Genomic DNA, 7503 nt, shown 5'->3' on the forward strand with positions numbered 1-7503 from the left:
GTCTCTGACCACATTCATTTTTCTGTCTTTGCTACGTGGGCTACTTGCAGTAGTCCTATCTAACAGGAAAGGACGTCTCATTTAGTGTGTGGGTCGCTCAGGTGGGTGTCTAGGTTAGGTTGGGTTGGGCACCGTTCCATGTAGGATTTCTAAGTTTCACCGCTTTTATTTACTTTAATATTAAATGTATTTCCCGTCTCTGCGCCAAAGTGAAAAGAAATATGGATTTTTTTATTTTTTTTTCAAGTGCTTTGAACTTCAAAAGGACACAACCCCCATAAAGCTACCATCTCTAACTGAAGCTATACATTATGGTACTGTTAGTAAACTGAAGCTATACATCATGGTTAGTCACATAATTTAGTAAAGTGACTTACAGATATTTACATAGCAATATACACATTCAGAGAGACTAGTCGTGACTGCTGAGCAGTTTGATACTGTGTCAATGCAGCAGATCTGTTCTGTACCACAGCAGACTGACTCCATATGCTCCTCTCCACCCTCTTCCTCTCCTTTCTTCCAGTGGAGGAGTCAGAGAGAGAGAGCGAGAGAGAGAGCGAGAGAGAGCGAGAGAGAGCGAGCGAGCGAGCGAGCGAGCGAGCGAGCGAGAGAGAGAGAGAGAGAGAGAGAGAGAGAGAGAGAGAGAGAGAGAGAGAGAGAGAGAGAGAGAGAGAGAGAGAGAGAGAGAGAGAGAGAGAGAGAGAGACTAACTAAGCCAATGATCCTCCTTCATATCCTTCCAGCAGCAGAGGAGAGAAGGCTGGGATCTGCTTAGAACCCACATCTTCTCAACATCGTGTGTGTGGGACAGACAGACAGACAGACAGACAGACAAAATACAATCTAATCTCTGCAGGAGTCAGGACAGCGACTATGTAATCTCTGCAGGAGTCAGGACAGCGACTATGTAATCTCTGCAGGAGTCAGGACAGCGACTATCTAATCTCTACAGGAGTCTGGACAGCGACTATCTAATCTCTACAGGAGTCAGGACAGCGACTATGTAATCTCTACAGGAGTCAGGACAGCGACTATGTAATCACTGCAGGAGTCAGGACAGCGACTATGTAATCTCTGCAGGAGTCAGGACAGCGACTATGTAATCTCTGCAGGAGTCAGCACAGCGACTATATAATCTCTGCAGGAGTCAGGACAACGACTCCAGTGGCTTGTGAAAGTATTCACCCCCCTTGGCATTTTTCCAATTTTGTTGCCTTACAATCTGGAATTTAAATGGATTTTGGGGGGTTTTGTATCATTTGATTTACACAACATGCCTACCACTTTGAAGATGCAAAATATTTTTTTAAAATTTGAGCGTGCATAACCATTCACCCCCCCCCCCCCAAAGTCAATACTTTGTAGAGCCACCTTTTGCAGCAATTACAGCTGCAAGTCTCTTGGGGAATGTCTCTATAAGCTTGGCACATCTAGCCACTGTGATTTTTGCCCATTCTTCAAGGCAAAACTGCTCCAGCTCCTTCAAGTTGGATGGGTTCCGCTGGTATACAGCTATCTTTAAGTCATACCACAGATTCTCAATTGGATTGAGGTCTGGGCTTTGACTAGGCCATTCCTTAAACCACTCGAGTGTTGCTTTAGCAGTATGCTTAGGGTCATTGTCCTGCTGGAAGGTGAACCTCCGTCCCAGTCTCAAATCTCTGGAAGACTGAAACAGGTTTCCCTCAAGACATTCCCTGTATTTAGCGCCATCCATCATTCCTTCAATTCTGACCAGTTTCCCAGTCCCTGCCGATGAAAAACCTCCCCACAACATGATGCTGTCACCACCATGCTTCACTGTGGAGATGGTGTTCTCGGGGTGATGAGAGGTGTTGGGTTTGCGCCAGACATAGCATTTTCCTTGATGGCCAAAAAGCTCAATTTTAGTCTATTCTGACCAGAGTACCTTCTTCCATATGTTTGGGGAGTCTCCCACGTGCCTTTTGGCGAACACCAAACGTGTTTGCTTATTTTCTTCTTTAAGCGATGGCTTTTTTCTGGCCACTCTTCCGTAAAGCCCAGCTCTGTGGAGTGTACGGCTTAAAGTGGTCCTATGGACAGATACTCCAATCTCTTCTGTGGAACTTTGCAGCTCCTTCAGGGTTATCTTTGATCTCTTTGTTGCCTCTCTGATTAATGCCCTCCTTGCCTGGTCTGTGAGTTTTGGTTGGTGGCCCTCTCTTGGCAGGTTTGTTGTGCCATATTCCTTCAATTTTTTTATAATGGATTTAATGGTGCTCCATGGGATGTTCAAAGTTTCTGATATTTTTTTATAACCCAACCCTGATCTGTACTTCTCCACAAATGTGTCCCTGACCTGTTTGGAGAGCTCCTTGGTCTTCATGGTGCCGCTTGCTTGGTGGTGCCCCTTGCTTAGTGGTGTTGCAGACTCTGGGGCCTTTCAGAACAGGTGTATATATACTGAGATCATGTGACAGATCATGTGACACTTAGATTGCACACAGGTGGACTTTATTTAACTAATTATGTGACTTCTGCAGGTAATTGGTTGCACCAGATCTTATTTAGGGGCTTCATAGCAAAGGGGGTGAATACATATGCATGCACCACTTTTCTGTTATTTATTTTTTAGAATTTTTTGAAACAAGTAATTTTTTTCATTTCACTACACCAATTTGGACTATTTTGTGTATGTCCATTACATGAAATCCAAATAAAAATCCATTTAAATTACAGGTTGTAATGCAACAAAATAGGAAAAACACCAAGGGGGATCAATACTTTTGCAAGGCACTGTATGTAATCTCTGCAGGAGTCAGGACAGTGACTATGTAATCTCTCCTCCTCTCTCCTCTCTCCTCTCTCCTCATCTCTCCTCATCTCTCCTCATCTCTCTCCTCATCTCTCCTCTCTCTCCTCATCTCTCCTCTCTTCTCCTCTCTCATCTCTCCTCATCTCTCCTCATCTCTCTCCTCATCTCTCTCCTCATCTCTCCTCTCTCTCCCTCTCTTTTTACTCTCTCCCTCCCTCTGCAACCTGCCAGGTCGTTTCATAACCACTAGGCCTTCCTGCAACCTGCCAGGTCGTTTCATAACCACTAGGCCTTCCTGCAACCTGCCAGGTCGTTTCATAACCACTAGGCCTTCCTGCAACCTGCCAGGTCGTTTCATAACCACTAGGCCTTCCTGCAACCTGCCAGGTCGTTTCATAACCACTAGGCCTTCCTGCAACCTGCCAGGTCGTTTCATAACCACTAGGCCTTCCTGCAACCTGCCAGGTCGTTTCATAACCACTAGGCCTTCCTTCCTGCTGAGTTAATTCATGTAGAGGTGCCAATCCCTCGGACACACACAAAACCCGTCACAGAGTAGGACCTGATGCTAGATCAGGAGTGCTGATCTTCTATGGACAGAGGGGACCTGGTGCTAGATCAGGAGTGCTGATCTTCTATGGACAGAGGGGACCTGATGCTAGATCAGGAGTGCTGATCTTCTATGGACAGAGGGGACCTGATGCTAGATCAGGAGTGCTGATCTTCTATGGACAGAGGGGACCTGATGCTAGATCAGGAGTGCTGATCTTCTATGGACAGAGGGGACCTGATGCTAGATCAGGAGTGCTGATCTTCTATGGACAGAGGGGACCTGATGCTAGATCAGGAGTGCTGATCTTCTATGGACAGAGGGGACCTGATGCTAGATCAGGAGTGCTGATCTTCTATGGACAGAGGGGACCTGATGCTAGATCAGGAGTGCTGATCTTCTATGGACAGAGGGGACCTGATGCTAGATCAGGAGTGCTGATCTTCTATGGACAGAGGGGACCTGATGCTAGATCAGGAGTGCTGATCTTCTATGGACAGAGGGGACCTGATGCTAGATCATGAATACGGGCAAATATATGTAACTAAAATCGCTCATTTTACACTGATATTAGGAGTAGGTTTAATCTGGATTGGCAAAAAAAAACAGCTTTTCATGTTCTTCCTCGTCACAGAACAGCTGATCCTCTTAATAATTTGTGTTGAATTACGTCAGAATGAGGAAGTGAAGCTTCAAGCTACAACTCCTTGGTCCAGTTCAACCCCCATTCCCATCACCCTCCCTCCTGCCCTCACGCCCGTCCATGGGAAAGAAAAAAGGCGGCTATCAATTATGATCGAGCTTTCTCACAGAAGGGATTTTCTCTCAATAAAACAAACCTGTATAAAACAGGCTAAATACATATACACTAAAGTAGTTTGACTTTACTCCTGACTGAACATTATTTGGCAACTTCAAGTATTCATATCATATATCTACAATAACACTGCATATAATCTGGCGCCTTTAGGAATTCTAGGGGAACTTAAAACACTTTGAAAAGATACAATATACAAAATATACACGCAGTGGCTTAGTTATTAAATCCTTGATACAGAAAGGATGATATTTACTGGTGTACACTGAACAGGAAGTAATGAAATTCTATTTCTTTTTATTAATGAGAAAATGTAGAGTAACACCTCAGGTAGAGAGAGGAGAAGAGGAACGGATGAGAGTAGGAGATTAAGGATAGGAGTCACGAGAGGCAGACCGCAGTTATCTCCAGCTCCAGAGGCTTCCAGAGGCTTCCAGAGGCTTCCAGAGGCTTCCAGAGGCTTCCAGAGGCTTCCAGGCTCCCCGCCAGCCAGTGTTTTTCTGGGGCAAACCTCAGGGGAGTGGAGGGAAACCGCAACCAGTTTTAGAGAGGAGTGAAGTAGAGCAGCCTCACACATAATGTATCCGTCTTTCTCTCCACCTCCCTTCTCTCTTTCTATCTAATCGTGTTTGTAGGGCACAACGCAGCAAAACATTTTGTTAGTGGAAAACAGGCGTTCTTATTGGACAACCACCTCCAATTGACTGCATTTTCATAACGTTTTTCTGCCTGCTGAACGTAACCACTCTATCTCAGGACTGGTCAGTCCAGTCAGTGGAAGCATGCAGTGTTGCTGCCAGCCTGGACTCGCTGGTCAAGATGGAGGTCAGCTGCCAGCCTGGACTCGCTGGTCAAGATGGAGGTCAGCTGCCAGCCTGGACTCGCTGGTCAAGATGGAGGTCAGCTGCCAGCCTGGACTCACTGGTCAAGATGGATGTCAGCTGCCAGCCTGGACTCGCTGGTCAAGATGGAGGTCAGCTGCCAGCCTGGACTCACTGGTCAAGATGGAGGTCAGCAGTGCTGATGTGACTGTTCTGTGTTCTTGCTGGTGAGCCATTGGTCAGCTATGCAGGGCCAGTCTCTAGGGCTGGCACAATTACAGTATAACCGACGGTTATGGATGAAGACCGTCATGAAAAATGTAATAACTGTCATAACCGTAAGAATACACATTTCACACACAGTTTTGTTTTTGTGGAACGAATATTTGTGTCCGTTTCTGCTGTAACATGGACTCTTAACAACGTGATGAAACTTTGTTGCTCCTTGCTGAAACAAAGCAAACGAGTCTTCGGTTGCCTAGGCAACGCCCCCACAATACAGCAGCAGCACACATAGAAATAGAATGAATAGAACGGGCTTGGAACCTCTAACCCTGGCAATTTGAGTGGTAAACTCATGGGTACACTCGCAATGGCTTCCTGGTATTGTGATGCAGTCATTTCCATGGTAATGTAGAATGTTCATTCAAATGTTGATCCAAGATGGTGAAGTAGTGCAGTCCTGTTTCTCTCGTGTGTCTGTAAATAGCCTGTAAATACCCTGTTTTTTTTCTATTTTTCGTACATATTTCCCTATCAGACTTTTCATCCTTCTACAAAATATACTTTCCTGCAACCCGCCTCACTCAATGTGGAACGGATTCTATTATTTACTTACCTTTTATCTAGAATCTAGAATCTCCAGTTGAAACTAGCTAGCCAGCTAACTAGCTACTTGCTACTAGCCACAGCTAGCGGTGTTTCACCCAGACATTGGATTTTTTCCGCGGGATTAATTTTTAATCACTGGACATTGATCACCGGATATTCGGCCAGTCTGCACAGCGCGTTATCGACCCAGAACATATCAGTTTTTCCGCCGGAATCACTGATTCACTGGACCTTTAACTCCGGATTCATCGCTACCAGCTGGCTACAACAAAACGGACGCTGTGGTCTGGCTAAGCATCCCGAGCTAGGCCCATTCTCCCGGCTATCTACCTCTCTATCAACCGGACGGGACCACCTAGTGTTGACACGGAGCCCCGCCGATCCTACACGACTGGTCTGCCGACGAAATCGTCTGATGTGGTTACGACGTTAACCACGAAGATTCCATCCATCTGCTAGCCCTGGCCCGTTAGCACACGTTATCCGTGGCCTCTTACTCACTAAACTGAACTAGCTACTGAACTAGCTACTTGCTATTAGCCACAGCTAGCGGTGTTTCACCCAGAATATTGGATTTTTTTCCGCGGGATTAATTTTTAATCACTGGACATTGATCACCGGATATTCGGCCAGTCTGCACAGCGCGTTATCGACCCAGAACATATCAGTTTTTCCGCCAGAATCACTGAATCACTGGACCTTTAACTCCGGATTCATCGCTACCAGCTGGGTACAACAAAACGGACGTAGCACACGCTAGCCGTGGCCTCTTACCACCGGACCTTATGATAACTCAGCTATACAGCTGATATCTGCTGGACTGTTCCTTTTTACGGTACTACATCCTGTTTATGTTTAGCCTCAGCCCAAACATGGTTAGTTTATTGTTGTTTCGGTTATTTCTAATTGTACTATATCACTGTAGACCCCCCAGCCTAGCTAAACCTGCCTTAGTTAGCTCCTTTGTTCCTCCCCCCATACACTCAGAGACCAACTCAATTGATGCCTCTAGAGATACTATCTCTTTCATTGTTACCCAACGCTTAGGTTTACCTCCACTTTACTCATATCCTTCCATATCCTTGTCTGTACACAATGCCCTGAATCTTTTCTATAACACCCGGAAATCTGCCCCCTTTATTCTATGTACCCAACGCACTAGAAGACCAGTTCTTAAAGCCTTTAGCCGTATCCTTATTCTAGTCCTCCTCTGTTCCTCTGGTGATGTAGAGGCTAACCCAGGCCCTGTAGCCCCCAGTATCACTCCTACTCCCCAGGAGCTATCATTTGATGACTTCTGTAATCGCAAAAGTCTTGGTTTCTTGCACATAAATATCAGAAGTCTACTTCCTAAGTTTGAGTTATTCACTGCGTTAGCACACTCTGCCAACCCTGATGTTCTAGCAGTGTCTGAATCCTGGCTCAGGAAGGCCACCAAAAATTCTGAAATTTCCATCCCCAACTATAACATTTTCCGTCTAGATAGAACTGCCAAAGGGGGTGGAGTTGCAATCTACTGTAGAGATTGCCTGCAGAGCTCTATCATACTATCCAGGTCTGTGCCCAAACAGTTTGAGCTTCTACTTCTAAAAATCCACCTTTCCAGAAATAAGTCTCTCACTGTTGCCGCTTGCTACAGACCCCCCTCAGCCCCCAGCTGTGCCCTGGACACCATATGTGAATTGATTGCCCCCCATTTATCCTC

This window comes from Coregonus lavaretus (assembly GCF_964263955.1).
Source record: "Coregonus lavaretus genome assembly, chromosome: 19".
Taxonomy (NCBI): domain Eukaryota; kingdom Metazoa; phylum Chordata; class Actinopteri; order Salmoniformes; family Salmonidae; genus Coregonus; species Coregonus lavaretus.